At 37.2% G+C, this 21791-nt stretch overlaps 1 pseudogene; it reads left to right on the forward strand.

Moving 5' to 3' along the window:
* Window positions 1-9383: 9383 nt before the first annotated feature.
* The window catches only part of LOC149568383 (uncharacterized), a 34133-nt pseudogene continuing 21725 nt past the window's right edge, over window positions 9384-21791 (forward strand).

Genomic DNA, 21791 nt, shown 5'->3' on the forward strand with positions numbered 1-21791 from the left:
AACATTAGAATTAAAGCCTTATTTGATTTTAAAAACTGACGTGCAAACCCATTGAGAAAAAACTTTAAAATTCACTTTAAACGCATTTTAATTATTTCCTTTATGCCTCCATTCAAGTCAAACCTTTGTTGACCAAGTGACACATGTCACTCACTGATTGGCTCATGCTCTATCCTTTCCTACCACATGTCGCCACCATAACCACCCTCGCCATGTCACTATGGTAATCTCTGTGCATATTTCCTATAGCGCCATAGCGACGATCATTAGATCGTCCACGTGTCAACATGGTGAATTCTGAGATTTTCACACCAAATCATCATTTGCCTTGAAATCTGTACCACATCATCTGTCTTGAAATTTGTGCCACATCATCATCTCCCAAACCTGTTGCCATGTCAGCCTCGCTATCTCGCTACAGATAACTAGCGAGCATCTTTGCATGGCGAGGAAATGATGACCGCAAGATCAATACACGTGTGGCAATCCTGCACACCTTTGCCATATCAGCGTTAATGCATTTTCGTTCAAAATTTTGCCTGTATCTCGCTAACGTCACCTGGGTCACTCCATGGGTCCCACTTAGAAGCTACACCTTTGCCTTTGGACACCATGTGATGTGAGTAAATTTGTATTTAAATAAATGAAAAAGACCTCCCACGGACGATGTGGGATAATGGCCTCTAAATGCTTTTCCATGCACTTTTCTCGTTAACAAGTGGCTTACTCTCCATTCACGTGATGTTTTGCTTTTGTTTTTACTGGTCTGCAGATTTTCCTTATGAATGCATGTGTCTTTTGCACTTTTGACTACGTAGAACTATTGCTTTATCCTTGTGTGTGGGTAGAGCTCTGCGACTGCAGGCGTGGGATTGCTATTTGTTTCAAACGTGGATGCTTGTTCCTTCCATTGGCACCCCTACACCTTCCTTATCGCATGTGTCTAGTCTCTCACGTCGTAATCTCTTGGCATGAGTTTTACCTTTACTGGCAGCTCCACTCTGTTTGGCGTGATCTTGCTGGTGCCTTCTTTGCTAGCCGACTTATTACATATGTTTGCATTGGCGTGGTCTTGTTCATTGCCGAGGTTTCTTCTGTTCTTTGCCAAACTTAGCAGGCAATATGGGGGCTCCTTCATGTTCTTTCCTTCTATTTTTGATGCGTCTCCTCTCAATGCCTTGTGTGGGCTTTCCACGCCTTTTACATGCCGCAGCTTGCTTGATGATAGTCGATCAATAACAATAGCCCTTGCTCTGCTGAAAATGTCTTTTTTGATGAATGTGGGTGTGAGAAAGTCTGCAAGCCAGGGCACTTACAAAGATGTGAATCATTTAAGTACTATATGTGGCACTCCCTCACAGCGGCGGCTTTCCTTTCAACATGGAATTCTGATTTAAAACTATGGCTCCTTGCTTGGATAATGCTATGAACAACTTCCTCATTTGATATGACTGCTTGGATTTGGGTGCATTTCCTTGCAATTGGATGCTCTCCCTGTATTCTTATGATTTGAAGAAAACTAAAAATCATTTAAAGGAAAGACCCACCTCTTTACAAGTATGGATGCAGTCCTTGCCATACTCAGTGAATTCAGATGATGGCAATGAAAATGATGAAATATTAAAAGCAATTAAAATCTTTATCATTTTTTTCATGAAATCTTTGTCTTGCACACAATCCTTATCAGCCTAATGGAATCAGTCGGACTTGGCTAAAATCTTCATTTTCAAACATTTGAAAAGTTGAACTGCTTTATTACTCATCGTAGACTGATTAAAATCAACTTTGATCACAGACTGACCATTAGAAACTCATTTTATCACTTTCAATCCAACTGTCATTTTGCGCCAAGGGGTCCATTGACTGCCCTTAAAAACTAACTTGAACCTCCGATCGGGCCCTGAAACCTGGAGCACTAATTTTCTGTTTCGCACCCTTCTACCCCGTCGGGTCTTGTCTCATGAAAATTTCTCAGTCAAAAAATATTCGCTGACAAAGTTGACCACTTAAAACATCTACAGAAAACATGTTAGAACGCAACAAACTGGGCTCGAAATTGGCCTTAAAAATTGGACAGACGGATACTTGGGAAGATGAGAACTGGGGTACTGATTCTCTCTCATGAGGACATTATGGATGTAGGATTTGGGCTCATGATGAATCACGGGGCGCAAATGGCGATCAGTCAAAGTGGGCCACTCAGAATTTTTTCAACTAGGAACACTGACAGAAAACATTTTTGCGAATGGAAAGGACCTGGAAAAGTGTGCAAATGGATTTTTCATGACTTGCAAACTGACACACCTAGAGTATTTTTGGAGGAAAACACAGTGGTAGAATCCATTCGATCTCACCATCACGGATTAGGAGTTATAACGCCACGAACAGGGGTTCCAATCAATCTGCAAATGTTGACACCAGTAAAAGTTAGAAATTCCATTTGGAATCACGTTTGAAAACTGATCAAACAGATTCATTAAGGGCTAAAACTTGAAACATGACAAGTCTCTGACGTCTACAATGCAATGCAAAAGGAATTTCAACATTTGGGTCAACTAGTCAAAAGTTGCAACACATCAAACAGGGCTTTCCCAAAATTTGAAATATTTTGCAAAAACATGAAAACAGTAACTGACCAACTTCGAGGGATTCAAAACCTAGTCAAACGGACTCAAAATCTAAAACATAGGTTCTTAAGTATGGACACTGGACATTCTCAAAATGGCAAGTCATGACACATTTCTGGGTGTGAGATATTCATTTACAAACAAAGCCTCCTATCGTTGTTTGACACTTAGGTGAAAATGCAAAATTGATACTAGGTCAAAATAGAACTTTGCCAAATGACTCAGAAATTAAATTTAACTTCACAAAATGCTTATGCATGTTGAATGAAAGGTGCTAGAAGCACTAAACACCTTAGGGGTCTCAAATGGACAGCCAGGTACAACCAAGCACATATGCATTTTAAAAGCGTTTAAGGGCTTGATTTTTTCAATGGTGCTCAAAATTAGGAAGGCAATTTTGAGTGCCAACAGTGGCTCTGTCTAGGGATGCATGTCCCTTACGGGCATGGAAAGATTTCAGATCTCTGGGAGAAGTAGACCACACACTTGAATAGCAAAACTTTCTCGAACAGCTTTATTGAAAACAGGAAACTACTCTAAGTATGTACAAGCGATGCCCCCAGGACACCAAAAGTTTCAAAACTTCTTACCTCTGTCAAAAACCTAATTCTCATTTACATCCTTCTGAGGAAAACTGAAACTCTCTTTCCCATCAATTCCACCAATCAGATTAGCACTTTGAAGCAAAAAACTTAGCAAAATTGAATTCACATTTTCATTCTCATAATGCATACATATATCAGAATTACCCTTTACTTCATTCTCATTATGAGAGAACAAATCATCATGCTCATAATTATACAAACTGGTTTTAGAATCAAAATCCAACAATGATTCATGCACGCTGATCAAAAACACAAAGGCTTGATATTCTACATCATTCACCAAATTGCAAACACCAAAAACTTGCAACTCACCTTGTGCCTCTGGTTCCAAAAAATGCAATGGATCTAAATCAACTTCATGTATCATGGCATCACATACCAAATCAGATCTGAAACTTACTAAAAAATTATCACCATAGTCTTCAAACAAAGGTTCATTAGACATATGAAAAGAATCTTCATTAAAATTCTCATCAGCAGGAACTCTACTGGCATCAATATTCTTATCAAAGAAATTGCTAGAGATACTTGTGAATGCATCAAACTCACTAGCATAAGACTCACCAACCTGTAGAGAATATTTAACTATAGATTTATGTGTACCATTGTCGATATTCACTTTATCGCATGAATCATCAAATCTCATCTCAAGTAACTGCAAATTACTGTCACATACTCCATCTGGATCAGATAAAAAACCAACTGATCTCTCATCATCATTAGTAACATCAATCATAGGAATTTCTTCATTAAATGTTAAATCAAAATCAAAAGACATCAACAACCTCTCATTATCATTTGTATAACATAGATCTGATTTAACATTACTCATGACAGTAGTAAATACATCTCTACCGGTCTTCATTTCTTCAAACAAATCTTCATGCTTATGCTGAAAGTCTTCAAAAGAATAACAATGTTGATATGAAGGAGAACAAACGTAGGGGTATACATCATACCTTACATCATCCTTACAAGATGCACGCACTAATAAAGGCGAAGTTGAATCACACATTGACATATACCTTTCAAACTCATGTTGCAACAAGGCTGAGACCTCATTTGTATTCAACAGATCTCTTTCACAAACTTATTCATCTTGATTGCAATTATTTCTTAGATAATATGAAGAACTTATAATAGTGACACCATTAGTCATACAATCTAAACAATTAGTAGTAATTTCCCAATATATATCCTCTTCCTTGCACCACATCTGGACATTAGATGCTTCACTACATTCAACTTCATTGTAGGAAGATATTTCAAGACTACTGTTATAACTCTTTTCATTCTCAAACATATTGTCATAGGACTCATCACTTTCACTATGACTATCAACATTTTCAATTTCAACAATACAATAACCATTCTTTTCTAAATAGCCTTCACATTCTATAAATATTCTCTCAAAGTATTTAATCTTTTCAAATCTTGCTTTCACTGTCTAATGTACTGAATCAGGCATGAAGACTAATAAAAACACAAAAGCCCATGATAATTTATTGGGTCTTGCTGAAATGGGAAGCTCTAAGATTTCCAACTTGAATTGCATGTAAATCTGAATTGCATCTAAGTCATCTACACCTCCCACATTCCTTTGGATAGAAGAAATGACTTGACTATGAAGCTTTCCATATAACATAAACAAATTTTCATGTACCTTTTCATAGCTTGACAGAATATTATCAGATCTACAATCTGAATTCATTTTGAGAATGAAATTTCTACCTCTTTATCCTAGTGCTAAAAACCACTGAATAGAGGCAACCCTTTTTAAACACTTGACCTTCATGAAAAGAAAACATGAAAACCAAAATACCTTAAGTGCTGATGCAAACTTCGATCTGCTGATTTGGCATAGGTGCAAGATTGAAAATCCTTTGCACCACTGGTCAAAACTTTGTAGAGCCGCCACCTCTTCGCAAGAGGAATATAACAATCGCTGCTGTGATCTACTTTTATACTTCAAATCTTTATAACAGAAAATTGCAAACAATGCTTTAAAACTTATCAAGAATTTAGAATTCCTTTTCCAAGATCTATCAACAGTCTCAGATCTGCCCATACAACTGAAAGTCCTTCAAAATTTTGCAATGAAATTAGCTAAGAACAACTGGTATAGAGATTTAAGAGTCACCACTCACACTTGGTGAGAAATAAAACATAATTTGTCACTTAACAAATCTGAACCAGACCTTTAATGTAGGAGAAACTTGCAGATCACTGACATCCTAAAAAGAATTTACACTTTATAAATGAATTCTTGACATTGAAACTTTCTCAACAGTATTTGCAAATTGGACTGATTGAAGATAGACCTATGACAGTCATAGAACACAATTTTCATCCAGTTTTGCACATACTATTGTTAATGAATAAAGCTTAACTGGGGAACATGAAATGTCAGCAAGGAAAAGGAACACATCTTGCTACATATTTGCTATATCCAATCTGTTTCATGGTAGAGATTTTGGTTCTTTCTATATGCAACTACCTAGCAGAGTCACCATTTTGTTGGTGTTTGAAAACGTTACCCATTTCCAATTACCCTGATGAGAACAAGGCACATCTAGGGGCAGCTAACTCCCATTTTCAACATGCCCATTCAAACACCAGGCCAACTATAAGGCTAGACCCTTCTTCTTCTTCAGGCTATGCAAAACCTAGGCGGGTGGACCTATAGATTCCTTATATGGTACTAGTTATCAAAGCATACACTGAATCTAATACAAAGCAGATAGAAACCCTTATTTCTCCTAACAACTTATGAAATAACATATATCTGCAGTAGCTAGATGCAAAACAATGAAATTCATAAGCTGAGTGAGGGCATTCTATTTATAGCTCTTCAACATGAAAGGGAAATTCATTTGATTAAAGATGTTGATTCAACAAAACCTCAAAAATGCAACAGTATAACCAATTATCCTATAACTGATCAGTGCCTAATCCATTGGGCAATTCCATGAATTCAAAACATACATCTATGACATCACGACGTATCTCATATACCCAAACATCAGATCTATCCAACCACCTTGTGATTCAGACATCAGTGTTCATTCAGGTCTCATTCTCAAAAAATATCCTTCTCAAACAACCAGTAACCTTGTTTAAACATATCAAGCATTTACTTGGCCCTTTGGTCCAATAGCAAAATACATCAAACATACAACCTGAAAGGGATGCAAATGGGTCTCAAATCTTTGTTCCAAAACCACATAAGACTTATAGATTGCTGAGACAGGAGACAAGAACCAGAACAAAACTAGTGAAATTGTTGCTCATATGTATTCATTTCCTTGAAACTATACATTCAGATGCATAAAATTGAAACATGAAACAACCTAATAACTCATAACTATCTATATTATCTCTACAATGTTGTTCGCATGAGAGTTCTGCTGAAGAAAAATGGTGTCACAGTCATGGAAACATGTCAAAATATTGGAACCAATGGTCTCACAGTGCAAAAACTAGAATCCCTAATGGTATCATAGCAATGAACTCTTTCTTTCCAAAAACTAGAACCCCCTAAATGACAGAAAGAAAGAATAATATAGCAAGGAGATGAATTCCTAGAGCTAATCTTTAATTGACAAGTGTCCACTTGAAATTCAATCTTCTGGCAACTGAAAACTTCATCCTTCCTTCTCCATCTTGATCTGATTTGATTTCATCATTGCCTTGTAACTACTTTGAAATATCTCTACCTAAATGATGAAATCCCTTATTTGCTAAATATTTGATTTGCTTCAAAATGCTGATAAAACTTTCTTTAACTGACTCAGAGATGTCCCCAACTGAATTCTCCTTGTCTTTTATGCATATTCAAGCTATTTACCTTGCCAAAAATCAAATCAGAACTTCCTGATCTGAAAATGGTTGCAATCTGGAAACTTGGAAGAAAACCTCCTGTAGCTTGAGCTAGCTACTACCTGTGCAAAAATTGACTCCGAAATCGGATAGTTCATCTTTTTCTGATTCTGACGGTATATTGGAGTCCATGTTTAGCTTATCAGGAACCCACTAAATCTTCGTTTGAAAATTGCCTATTTGCTAAGAGTGTTCAGGTCTGCACATCTTTTAATTTTAAAATCCAAAAAAATTTAAAATTATCTAATGTCTTAACATTAGAATTAAAGCCTTATTTGATTTTAAAAATTGACGTGCAAACCCATTGAGAAAAAAATTTTAAATTCACTTTAAACCCATTTTAATTATTTCCTTTATGCCTCCATTTGGGTCAAACCTCTATTGACCAAGTGACACGTGTCACTCACTGATTGGATCAAGCTCTATCCTTTCCTACCACATGTCACCACCATAACCGCCCTCACCATGTTGCTATGGTAATCTCTGTGCATATTTCCTATAGCGCCATAGCGACGATCATCGGATCGTCCACGTGTCAACATCTGGTGAATTCTGAGATTTTTGCACCAAATCATCATCTGCCTTGAAATTCATGCCACATCATCTGTCTTGAAATCTATGCCACATCATCATCTCCCAGACATGTTGCCACATCAGCCTCGGTATCTCGCTATAGATAACTAGTGAGCATCTTCGCATGGCGAGGAAACGATGACCGCAAGGTCAATACATGTGTCGCGATCCTGCACACCTTCACCATATCAGCATTAATGCATTTTCGTTCAAAATTTGGACTGTATCTCGCTAATGTCACCTAGATCGGTCCATGGGTCCCACTTAGAAGCTGCACCTTTGCCTTTGGACACCATGTGATGTGAGTAAATTTGTATTTAAACAAATGAAAAAGACCTTCGACAGACAATGTGGGATAATGGCCTCTAAATGCTTTTCCATGTGCTTTTCTAGTTAACAAGCCGCTTACTCTCCATTCATATGATGTTTTTCTTTTGTTTTTACTGGTCTATGGATTTTCCTTATGAATGCATGTGTCTTTTGCACTTTTGATTGCATAGAACTATTGCTTTATCCTTGTGCATGGGCAGAGCTCTGCGACTGCAGGGGTGGGATTGCTATTTGTTTCAAACGTGGATGCTTATTCCTTCCATTGGCACACCTGCACCTTCCTTATCTCATGTGTTTAGTCTCTCAAGTTGTAATCTCTTGGCGTGAGTTTTACCTTTGTTGGCAACTCCACTCTATTTGGCATGATCCTGCTGGTGCCTTCTTTGCTAGCCGACCTATTACATATGTTTGCATTGACGTGGTCTTGTTCATCACCGGGCTTTCTTCTGTTCTTTGCCAAACTTAGCGAGCAATGTGGGGGCTCCTTCATGTTCTTTCCTTCTATTTTTGATGCGTCTCCTCTCAATGCCTTGTGTGGGCTTTCCATGGGGGAGCTTGCTTGATGACAATCAATCAATAACAATAGCCCTTGCTCTGCTGAAAATGTCTTTTGCTGAATGTGGGTGTGAGAAAGTCTGCAAACCAAGGCACTTACAAAGATGTGAATCATTTAAGTACTATATGTGGCACTCCCTCACAGTGGCGTCTTTCCTTTCAAAGTGGACTTCTAATTTAAAACCATGGCTCCTTGCTTGGATAACGCTATGAACAATTTCCTCATTTGATATGACTGCTTGGATTTGGGTGCATTTCCTTGCAATTGGATGCTCTCCCTGTATTCTTATGATTTGAAGAAAACTAAAAATCATTTAACGGAAAGGAGACCCACCTCTTTACAAGTATGGATGTAGTCCTTGCCATACTCAGTAAACTCAGATGATGGCAATGGAAATGATGAAATATTAAAAGAAATTAAAATCTTTATCATTTTTTTCATGAAATCTTCGTCTTGCACACAATCGTTATCAGCCTGATGGAATCAGTCGGACTTGGCTAAAATCTTCGTTTTCAAACATTTAAAAAGTTGAACTGCTTTATTGCTCATCTTAGACTAATTAAAATCAACTTTGATCACAGACTGACCATTAGAAACTCATTTTATCACTTTCAATCCAACTATCATTTTTGCGCCAAGCGGTCCATTGACTGCCCTTAAAAACTAACTTGATCCTCTGACCGGGCCCTGAAAACTGGAGCACTAATTCTCTGTTTTGCACCCTTCTACCCTGTCGGATCTTGTCTCATGAAAAATTCTCAGTCAAAAAATATTCGCTGACAAAGTTGACCACTTAAAACATCTGCAGAAAACATGTCAGAAAGCAACAAACTGGGCTCGGAATTGGCCTTGGAAACTGGACAGACAGATACTTGGGAAGACGAGAACTGGGGTACTGATTCTCTGTCATGAGGACATTATGGATCTAGGATTTGGGCTCATGACGAATCATGGGGCGCGAATGGAGATCAGTCAAAGTGGGCTACTCAAAAAAATTTCAACTAGGAACACTGACAAAAAACATTTTTTGTGAATGGAAAGGACCTGGAAAAGTGTGCAAATGGATTCGTCATGACTTGCAAACTGACACACCTAGAGTATTTTTGGAGGACAACATAGTGGTAGAATCCATTCGATCTCACCAATCATGGATTAGGAGTTATAACCCCACAAACAGGGGTTCCAATCAATCTGCAAATGCTGACACCAGTAAAAGTTAGAAATTCCATTTGGAATCGTGTTTGAAAACTGATCAAACGGATTCGTTAAGGTCTAAAACTTGAAACATGACAAGTCTTTGATGTCTACAATGCAACACAAAAGGAATTTCAACATTTGGGTGAACTGGTCAAAAGTTACAACACGTCAAACAGGGCTTTCCCAGAATTTTGAATATTTTGCAAAAACATGAAAATAGTAACTGACCAACTTTGAGGGATTCAAAACCTAGTCAAACGGACTCGAAATGACTCAAAATATAAAACATAGGTTCTTAAGTATGGACACTAGACATTCTCAAAATGGCAAGTCATGACACATTTCTGGGTGCGAGATATTCATTTAAAAACAAAGCCTCCTGTCGTTGTTTGACACTTGGGTGAAAATGCAAAATTGATACTAGCTAAAAACAGAACTTTGCCAAATGACTCAGAAACTCAATTTAACTTCATGAAACGCTTAGGCATGCTAAATGAAAGGTGCTAGAAGCATTAAACACCTTAGGGGTCTCAAATGGACAGTCGGGTACAACCAAGCACATATGCATTTTAAAAGCGTTTAAGGGCTTGATTTTTTCAATGGTGCTCAAAATCAGGAAGGCAATTTTGAGTGCCAACATGGTCTTTGATATCCCTCCACATGAAAATTTAGACATACCATTTTATTTCCTTAGAAAATTATATGCAAAATTTGTCTTGAAACTTAAAGTGAACTATTGGAGCATGAAGCCCAACATGGGCTTAGGACTTGGAGCTCCTCAAGATAGACCCTCTTCCTAGCAGAAGAAAGCTAGCACTTTTGTCTCCCCCCACTAATATCTCCCCCCCTCCTCGAGTGCAATATCCAGATATTATGGTAGAGGCTAGCTCTTAGACCATCAAATCCATTCATAGGCTAAGTAGCCTAATGATATCTTAGGCTAGGTCAATCCTGCCTCTTCATATTGATGATGTTTGTGCCAGTTCATCATCGACTAGCTCATCACACGTTTGTGTGCCTTACACTTGCATTATGTGCAAGAACATTTTCCTGGGTACCATAGGTGATCGTCCTGAGTATCATTTTGTATTAGATGAGGATACACCAGACACATGCGCAAAGGCTATAGACCCTAATGGAAGAGAAGAGGGGAATGCAAAGGCATGGACTCTTTCGGTGTCGGTACGTGTATACATTTTTTTAATGAAAAATGTGAATTAAAGTTAATTTTTATAATAGAGTAATTTTTATTTTTAAGCCATACTAATTTTTACATGTATGTGATCCTCATTCATGTTTAGTAGATGACCGAGGAGGAGCTCAGACAGATTGATGATGTGACACTCTTGGCCATTTCATTTGGCCTTGAGACATCTATGGTACATTATGTTGTGTTTGATTTTTTTTTTCTATTTGATATTGTAGCATATATGGTTGCTAATCTTTCTTTTATCTTGTAGGTACCACCTATCCTAGGGGGACAAAGTGTGGGGGGTGAGCCAGCACACATTGGCAAAGGAAAGGTAATTAGGTGCTTTCTATTTGATTAAATATCGATGCATTCTTGTAAAATTTTTGTGGTAATCCCATTTAATTACATTCTTTATTGTATATAGGGCATGGCTACTGGCGATAAGCCTATACAGATTATGCATTGTAGACCATCAGGGATTTCCATTCGCACTGAGAACCCCACTGTATGTATAAGTATCATTTATTTTTTATTTTCCTTATCTTCATAAATAATTTCAAAACTAATTTCCATGATATTAACAACTACTATTTTGTATCTCATTGGAGACTCCTAGTGCACATGAGGTCTGACAGGAGAGTTATGTAGATTTGATGATGTGGCAAATCTCTCCTGAGGAGGAGCCTACAATAGTAAGTTGTAGTTTGAATTCATGATTCAATATGTTATAAATTTAGCACGATATGAATTATAATGTTATAGTTTAAATTGTAGATTCATCTGACAAACATATTTGAACATATAAAACCCACAATCAATGAGGTACAAGCAATGTCGAGGGCATACGAGAGGACTCTTGACCAGCATAGGAGGTCGATGAGAGATGTATTCATTATAAAATTTTGATATTATAAATCTTCATTACAAAAAAGATCATTATGCATTTGATTAATTCAATTTTAGATACAAAGAATTACATAAATTTAGTAGTCTAACTTTGAGTTTTCCTTTTTTGTTTATGTAGGAAGCATCTGATCCACCTAGTGTAGCGAAGAGGCTCCATTTTGATCATCCACTAGTACCCTAGGATAGTATAGTTGTTTTAGGATGCATCATGAGACATTTTGTGATGGCATATGTCACATTGTATACAGAAATATTGATATTATACACATTCTGATGGCTTGACCAACCACATTTTGTATATGGATCTATGTATTTTGATATATATTTGAGTACTTTATCTATGGATACATGATATTTGATATATATTTTTGTAAAATTTTGTCTATTGATACATGTATTTTGATATATATTTTTGACATTTATGTGCACAATGATATACATTTTAATTTAGTATCTAGTATTGTTCAATTTATCGTGGATCATGTGTATTGTTCATGTTTATGGAATATCATTAATTTTGATTATGTTTTTTATATTCAATTCATATGCAATAATTTTTTAATAACATTTTAACAACCTTTATTATCAAATTTGGATGCAATGTATAATTTGAAGTGCTATCATGAAAAAACACTCTTGTTAACCTCCTACCCAAGGTTTAGATAACCCCGAATCTGATTTTAAACTCCACCTTCAACCTTGAAACTAACTCTTGGCTTCAAATCTAATCTCAACACAATTAAGGACTCCACTCCTCAACCATGTATTCTATTCTCAACCACCAAGTCATTCATAGATTCATAATCTTTGATAACTAGCACTTCACTTTGTTACTATCCTCATACTACAACTTTTCAATTTCAACATAACTTCAAAATATCTCAACTTAAGAGACTTGATTGGATAGTTCATCGATAGCCCTCACGAGCTCCAAATTATTTTAGGCCTCAACATCACCGTCTTGTAGGATTCAATGGTTCATTAATATCCCTCACAAGCTCCGAGTTATGACCCTCGAAAGATCAACCTCGAAATGCACTTAGAGCACCTTAGACACTCCTCGGTACAGGGTGGCCACGGATGATGGATGGTCTTCATGGTTGAAACAAGGGTGTCATTAAGGTTCACCCACCCACCCAAAGCTAATGACGCTGATGATTCGATGCTAAGATTAGGGGTTTCAAAGTTACACTGTGGTGCACCTATGAATTGAGGCACACTATGAGTTTTGGCATTGAGCGAGATCATTGTTTCAAATCCAAATGGAATGTGATCTTTCAAAAATGAGATAGGTTATTTTAGGTCTCAGTATCACCATCCTATAGCATTTGACAGTTCATCGATAACCCTCATGAAATTTGAGTTATGACCCTTAGAAGATTGACCTCAAAACACACTTAGAGCACCTTGGAGACTCCTCAGTACGAGGTGGCTGCGGATGATGGATGGTCTTTGTGGCTGGAACAAGAGTGTGATTAGGGTTCACCCACCCACCCGAAGCTAATGGTACTGACGATTTGATGCCAAGATCAATAGTTTCAAAGTTACTTTGTGGTGCACCTATGAACTGAGGCACACTGCGAGTTTTGACAGCAAGTGAGATCATTGTGTTGAATCTAAATAGAATGTGATCTCTCAAAAATGAGATAGGTTATTTTAGGTATTAGCATCATTATTCTGTAGCATTTTATAGTTCATTGATAGCCCTCATGAGCTCCAAGTTATGACCCTCGAAAGGTTGACCTTGAAACGCACTTAGAGCACCTTGGAGACTCCTCGATATGGGGTGCCCACAGATGATGGATGGTCTCTACAACCAAAATAAGGGTATGAATAGGGTTCACCCACCCACTTGGAGCTAATGGAACTAATTATTTGATACCAAGATCAATAGTTTCAAAGTTATGCTATGGTGCACCTATGAATTGAGGCACACTGCGAGTTTTAGCATAGAGTGAGATCACTGTGAAAAATCCAAAAGGAATGTGATCTCTCAAAAATGAGATAGGTTATTTTAGGCCTCAATATCATCATCTTGTAGCATTTGACAATTCATCAATAGCCCTCACGAGCTCCGAGTTGTGACCCTTGAAAGATCGACCTCAAAACACACCTAGAGCACCTTGGAGACTCCTCAGTATAGGGTTGTCGCAGATGATGGATGGTCTCCATGGCCAAAACAAGGGTGTCACTAGGGTTCAACCACCCACCCGGAGCTAATGGCATTGATGATTTGATGCCAAGATCAGTGGTTTCCAAGTTACACTGTGATGCACCTATGAACTGAGGCACACTACGAGTTTTGGCATCGAGCGAGATCATTGTGTCAAATCCAAATAGAATGTGATCTCTCAAAAATGAGATACATTATTTTAGGCCTCAACATCACCATCCCATAGCATTTGATAGTTCATCGATAGCCCTCATGAACTCTAAGTTATGACCCTCAGAAGATTGACCTCAAAATACACTTAGAGCACCTTGGAGACTCCTCAATATGAGGTGGTCGCGAATGATGGATTATCTTTGTGGCTAGAACAAGGGTGTCACTAGGGTTCACCTACCCACCTAGAGCTAATGGCACTGAAGATTTGGTGCCAAGATCAATGGTTTCAAAGTTACGCTCTGGTGCACCTATGAACTCAAGCACACTGTGAGTTTTGGCATCGAGCGAGATCATTGTGCCAAATCCAAATGAAATGTGATCTCTCAAAAATGAGATAGGTTATTTTAGGCCTTAGCATCACTATCTTATAGCATTTGACAGTTCATCGATAGCCCTCACAAGCTCTGAGCTATGACCCTCAGAAGATCGACCTCAAAACACACTTAGAGCACCTTGGAGACTCCTCGATATAGGGTGGCCACGGATGATGGATGGTCTCTGTGGCTATAAAAAGGGTGTGACTAGGGTTCACCTACCCACCTAGAGCTAATGGCACTGATGATTCAATGCCAAGATCGACGGTTTCAAAGTTATGTTGTGGTGCACCTATGAACTAAGGCACACTACAAATTTTGGCATCGAGCGAGATTGTTGTACTGAATCCAAACGAAATGTGTTCTCTTGAAAATGAGATAGGTTATTTTAGGCCTCAGCATCATTGTCCTATAGTATTTGATAGTTCATCGATAGCTCTCACGAGCCCCGAGTTATGATCCTTGAAAGATCAACCTCGTGGAGACTCCTTGGTATGGGGTGGCCGCAAACAATGTATGGTCTTCATGCCTAGAACAAGGGTGTTAGTAGGGTTCACCCACCCACCCAGAGCTAATGGAACTAATGATTTGATGCCAAGATCAATGGTTTCAAAGTTACAATGTGGTGCACCTATGAACTAAGGCACACTGTGAGTTTTGGCATCGAGCGAGATCGTTGTGCCAAATCTGAACATAATTTGATCTCTCAAAAATGAGATAGCTTATTTTAGGCCTTAAAATCATCATCCTATAGCATTTGACAGTTCATCTATAGCTCTCATGAGCTCCAAGTTATGACCCTCAAAAGATTGATCTTGAAACACACTTAGAGAACCTTAGAGACTCCTCGGTACAGCGTGGCTGCAAACAATGGAGAGTCTCTATGGCCAAACAAGAGTGTCACTAGGGTTCACCCACCCACTTTGAGGTAATGGCATTGATGATTTGATACCAATATTAGTGGTTTCAAAGTTATGCTTTGGTGCACCTATGAATTAAGGCACACTACGAGTTTTGCCATCGAGCAAGATCAATGTGCCAAATCCAAACAAAATGTGATCTCTCAAAAATGAGATAGGTTATTTTAGGCCTTAGCATCATCATCTTGTAGCATTTAATAGTTCATTAATATCCCTCACAAGCTCTGAGTTATGACCCTCAGAAAATTGACCTCAAAATGCACTTAGAGCACCTTGGAGACTCCTTAGTATAGGGTGGCCGCAAATGATGGATGGTCTCTATGGTTGGAACAAGGGTGTCACTAGGGTTCACCTGCCCACCTGGAGCTAATGGCACTGACGATTTGATGCCAAGATCAGCAGTTTCAAACTTATGCTCTAGTGCACCTATGAACTAAGGCACACTGCAAGTTTTGGCATCAATCGAGATCGCTATGCCGAATTCAAATAGAACGTGATCTCTCAAATATGAGATAAATTATTTTAGGCCTTAGCATCATCATCCTATAGCATTTTACATTTCATCAATATCCCTCATGAGCTCCGAGTTATGACCCTTGGAAGATTGACCTCGAAACGCACTTAAAGCACCTTGGAGACTCCTCGGTATGGGGTGGCCACAGACGATGGATGGTCTCTGTGCCTAGAAAAAGGCTATCAATAGGGTTCATCTACCCACTCAAAGCTAATGGTGTTGATGATTTGATGCCAAGATCAGTGGTTTCAAAGTTATTTGCTCTAGTGCACCTATGAACTGAGGCACACTACGAGTTTTGGCATCGAGCAAAATCGCTATGCTGAATCCAAACAGAATGTGATATCTCAAATATGAGATAGGTTATTTTAGCTCTTAGCATCACCATCCTATAGCATTCAATAGTTTATCAATATCCCTCATGAGCTCTGAGTTATGACCCTTGAAAGATCAACCTTGAAACACACTTAAAGCGCCTTGGAGACTCCTCGGTACAGGGTGGCCGCGGATGATAGATGGTCTCTGTGGCTAGAACAAGGGTGTCACTAGGGTTCACCTGCCTACTTGGAGGTAATGGAACTGACAATTCAAATAGTTCTAGCTATTAGAAGTTAGATTTTGAAAAGTTGTTAAGAAAATTGCAAAAGTTGGTAAGCAACTTTTTGCAATTTTTGCAATTTTTGTGCTAAGACAAGTTTTATTGCAATTTTTTTTGCAAATGGACTCTACATACTCCTAGGGACTCTAATAATGTTCTAAACATCTAGACTTACCTAAAAAACATGGAATTTACCAAAAATCCACTTTATTGGACCAATTGATGGTCAAGGCTTGTAGTTGCACCATGGGGTCTTGTGCCCATTACAAATGTGGACAGTCATAGGGAGATCATTAGATCTATCCCTAGACCTTATTACATCAAGAAAAGAAAAAATATTAGGTTCTTTGCACTAGTGTTCCATTTATTGATGTGATAAAAAAGTGCATAGAATGGTTAGTGATTGTGCATAGCTCATGTATGTGTTACTTGATTATTATTTTTTGATGAGATGTGGTTGGTATGTGATCGATTAAAAAGCTTTCTTAGCATGAGAATTGTTGGATAACCAATCCATTTTCCTACTAATTCAAATGGGTGTTCCTAAGGGCTCAACATTTTGGGTGATATTGAATCCACATGAAAATCACTTGCTCTTCTAGAGATGCTAAAGGGTGTATGCAAAGGGACTAACATCCTTTAGTATTGTAGAATTTCATTTTTGTGCATTTTTATGGATATGCATTTGGAAACATGTCATGCATTCTTGAAAATTCTTTTTATTAGATGTATTAGGTATGTGGATGATCAACAACCTTGTATTTCATTAATGTTATTGGACTAAGAACTAGTTTTCCTCTCAGTTGGAAGGGTGGGCCTAAGGGTTCAACACTAATGGGTGATGTTGAACCACCTTGGTAATGACTAGTTCATTTGAGGAGGCTTGAGATTGCATGCAAAGGGATTCTTGTCGATTTTACTCTTATTTCAAGGGGTGGGCCTAAGAGTTCAACATGTTTTGGTGACGTTAAATCACCATATTAATGAATAGATCATTTGGATATGGTAGCTAACCAAAGCTTAGAAGATTATTTTTATAGTATTGTAAAATCTTTTTGTGAGAACCTTGCTACTAAAAATTTAGAGTATATGCATTTTTCGTAATGATTCTAAGCATGAATGCAAAATGGATCCATTTCTTAAGAGCATTCAGTAGGTTGATAGTTCTTATCAACTTTGAGCTACCTTAATAAAAGGAGGGGACTCCTTGACCATGGATGATGCAAAGATAGCACAATGGAAGAAAGGATCAAGCCAACTCCTACACAACCTTCAAGGTTTTCACAAGGATTTAACAAAAGACTTGGTCTACTTCCTTGAATGAATACTCCTCCTAACAAACACTAAAAAAGGTTTCTAGACTTACCTTCCACAAGTATGACCCAAAACCTCATGCACCCAATTCAATGCAAATATGACAACCTCCCTCAAAATGGGCATAATGAGGATTTTGTTGTTAGGAGTTACATTTTGAAAAGTTGTCAAGAAAATTGCAAAAGTTGCTAAGCAACTTTTTGCAATTTTTGCACTAAGATAATTTTTATTGCAAATTTGCTTGTAAATGGATTCTGCAAACTCCTAGGGACCCTACTACTATTATAAACACCTAGACTACCTAGAAAACATAGAGATAACCAAAAATCTACTTTATTAGATCAATTGATGCCCAAGGCTTATAAGTGCACCATGGGGTCTTGTATCCATTACAAAAGTGGACGGTCATAGGGAGATCATTAGATCTATCCCTAGACCTTATAGGAGGCAAGTTAATATCAAGGGGAAAATCAATTTGGTAAGCATTGTTGCCACACTTTTTACCAATGAAGGAAGAGTTTGCATGGTTTTAATAATGCATGGTAACCATGATGAACCAAAAAAAAGGAGAAACACTATGAACCGTGATGCACTTTAACATGAAGATGATTATGGAGAGGATCAAATGCGACATGTTGCTTTAGTCCCAAATGTTGACAATATACAAGGGTTTGACTTTGACAATATATAGGATCACATTATTAGAATAAAATAATAAGTAAAACATACAATGGAAACCTCACACCATAAAAAATAATGAAATGCATTGATAAGACTTGTAGTAAAAGGATTACACAATATTAGCATCATAAAATCACTTTTTGTTTCAATGCCTCATTGTGAATGAGCATTCAAACTTATTGACACCTTCCCTAAATTGGTTTTTAATAAATCAAGTATTCTAATTGTTCATCCGTCCTTTCTAGATTTTTCTTATTTGATTAGTTTGATAAAAATAGTTTTAATAATCATAATGTCAGCTCTATGTCAAATAAGAAAAAAGAAAAACTTGTAATAAGATATCTGCGAGCAATTATCTTTCATATAGTTATAAATGCTCTTAAAATTGTCCTTATAGCCTTGTATCACATGGAAATATTGTTTGCAAGAACTTGTTCAATATCTTCCTCTTATAATTCCTTACAAAGAACCTTCCAAAATACAAATTAGAATGTGCAACTAATTTAACCTGTCTTTTTCATTATTACAAAAACCATATACAAAAAAAGTTCACATTTTACATCATAATACATCATAAATCTTAGGAATTCTCCCCAACACCACACCCTGCCCCTACCCACAAAACTCTTCATGATGTACCTACATTCCAATATCATAAAAAAATTAGTAACTTATTGTATTAAAGTAGATAATCATCATTTCATTGAATCATTATGAATAAAATAACATAAGAAGTAAATATACTTAGGCAAGTGTTCTAGTAAGGTCCTCTCTCTATTTTAGGGTCTCCAACAAGGCTTCATGATCAGCATTAGTAATAGTAAAAAGTTATTTTACTTTTGGTCTTCCTTGATGCTTCAACAACTTTACATTTGTTGCTATAATGAGATGCGAATATATGAGAATTATTTTGTGCTTCTAATAGTCTTCGAATACAAGAATTATATTCCTTCTAAGTATGTATGTTCACAACCATGTTCCACTGACAACCACTAAACCAGTAGGATATGTAAATCCATCATCATCTATGATTAGTTGTGCAATTTATTGTTTACCTCTTACACAATGTGCTAACCAATAATTAGATTTCTCATCATTCCTTTGTGGTGCAACCAATGCAAAGACATGTCCTAGATGAAGTCGATCTGATAGATGGTTATGCTCAAGTGAACTTTCCATGTCATTATTTCTAATAGAGGGTTTCGTTGACAATGGAGTAAGATAATGTGGAGCCCATGTGTCCACCCACTCACTTGACTCACAGTGATCCCAATCACACTGGAAACAACTAGGACAAAAGCAAGCTAGCTGTCGTGTCCAAATGGTCCATGTACTAGAATTAGAGCTCCGAAATGAATGCATTTTTTATGAGTCTCTCACTATAGCACAATCTGATCTATCAGCCATGGACCCTTCCTTAACTGACCAAAAGAACCTACATACCACTGAATCAAGAGTCCCCCCTATGATAATGCTAAATTACACCAATCAACAATGCTACGAGCATTAAGAAGCTCTGCCACTAAAATCTTTAGTTGCTCCTTAACTAGAGCTCTCTTCACACATGCCCCTGCTCCATCATGTTTTCCTTTTCCATGGCCAGACTCAAAAAAACTTCAAATATGAGGCACCCCTCTCTCTACATGCATCCTACACAACCAATAAAACATGCGAGCATTCTTGAATTGACCTATACAGTTATCTGACCAAATGATATGTCTATCCATAGCAATTGCATGTTCATGTAAGAAATCAAAATAATTATCAAAACAATTTTGCATAAGCTCATGAGAGTGAGATCTATCATCACTCATATAAAAATGATACTCTCTAATAATCTTCCAATTATCTTCCACACTATCAAGGGCATGTCTATATGTTATGTAAATGAAAATAGCAATCTGAATGGAGTTGTAATACTGAGATTGTGTCTCATTTTGAGGTTGCAATGTGTAGTTCTCAACAAAATCAACAACTAATATAATAGTGCCAATGGAAAAAGTCTCCTTACACATTCTAAATTGTTGATCCAACCACTAAGACCTATGACTATGTCTTGCATACTTGTAGAATTTTTTTCCTTGAAATCCAAAATAAAACTAGGCACACTGATATCTTTTCCAACCAATTCACATCTAGAGCTCTCACCCCCACTCTTCAATGTGTATTTCACTGTTTCATATACCTTTTTTTCACTATTATCTTTCCAAGATCTTGTTCGCACCCCTCATGGAAACATGTGTCAAACTTTGATAAGCCACCAAATTTTGAACACTTCTCATTTAAGCAAGAATTTATATAAAAGAAACAACCATCAACTCTACGACATAAAATTTGATCTAGCAGGTCTCTTGATGATTTTGGAAGCCCACTAGCACCACAATCCTTCAACATTTTTTTACTATGCAAAGTAGAACGGATGGAGCGTAATAGTTCATGGTGCATAGAAAACTCAACATGATATTTGCAACAACATGTATTTCAAATTTTGAGTCACACACAATAAAATGGCTTCAAAGATTCAAAAGACCTTTATGATATATGAAGACTTGGATGACTCTCTCTAATGTCAATTCTCAAATTTAACACGTCTTTAGCATTGGGTGATACTCATGAGCTAGAGTGCCAAAATTGAGTAATTTCTTCCTTCACATCATTGGATAGCTTCTTATCAATATGTGGAAGTCTCCAACCAAATGCCCATGTTTCATTTTGAAGAGGATCATCAATTTTCTGTCGTCGACTAAGCACTCTTCTCAAAGTAGTATGATTTAGATTCAAATCAATACAATTTTGTCTTATATATCTACCCTTTCTCAAATGATGACTTACCAAAGAGGTTGTAATAACCCTTCGAGTAGCTCTATTATCCTTCTCCCTGCTATTTTTTCCAATGCTATTGAGAGCACTAAAAAGATTTTTCACAATAATGGCATTTCTTTCCAACTTTTTATTGACATGAATCTTCAATTTGGAAAGCATAGGTCTCATCTTTTGCATCTTTAATAAGTGCATGAAAAGCTAACATTTCTCCACCACTATCTTGTTTCTGAAAAACATCTTATATAGTCTTGAAGCCCATAATCGAATGGTTCTTTCTGATTTTTTCCCTTCCAAACTAGTAATAATTGTTTCATCAATTTCAATTATCCATTTTGGTGTTCTAGAACCTTCATTTCGATTATAATTAAGAGATATG

This window comes from Cupressus sempervirens, chromosome 3 (assembly GCF_028749045.1).
Source record: "Cupressus sempervirens isolate cs-2001-9-10 chromosome 3, ASM2874904v1, whole genome shotgun sequence".
Classification (NCBI taxonomy): Eukaryota; Viridiplantae; Streptophyta; class Pinopsida; order Cupressales; family Cupressaceae; genus Cupressus; species Cupressus sempervirens.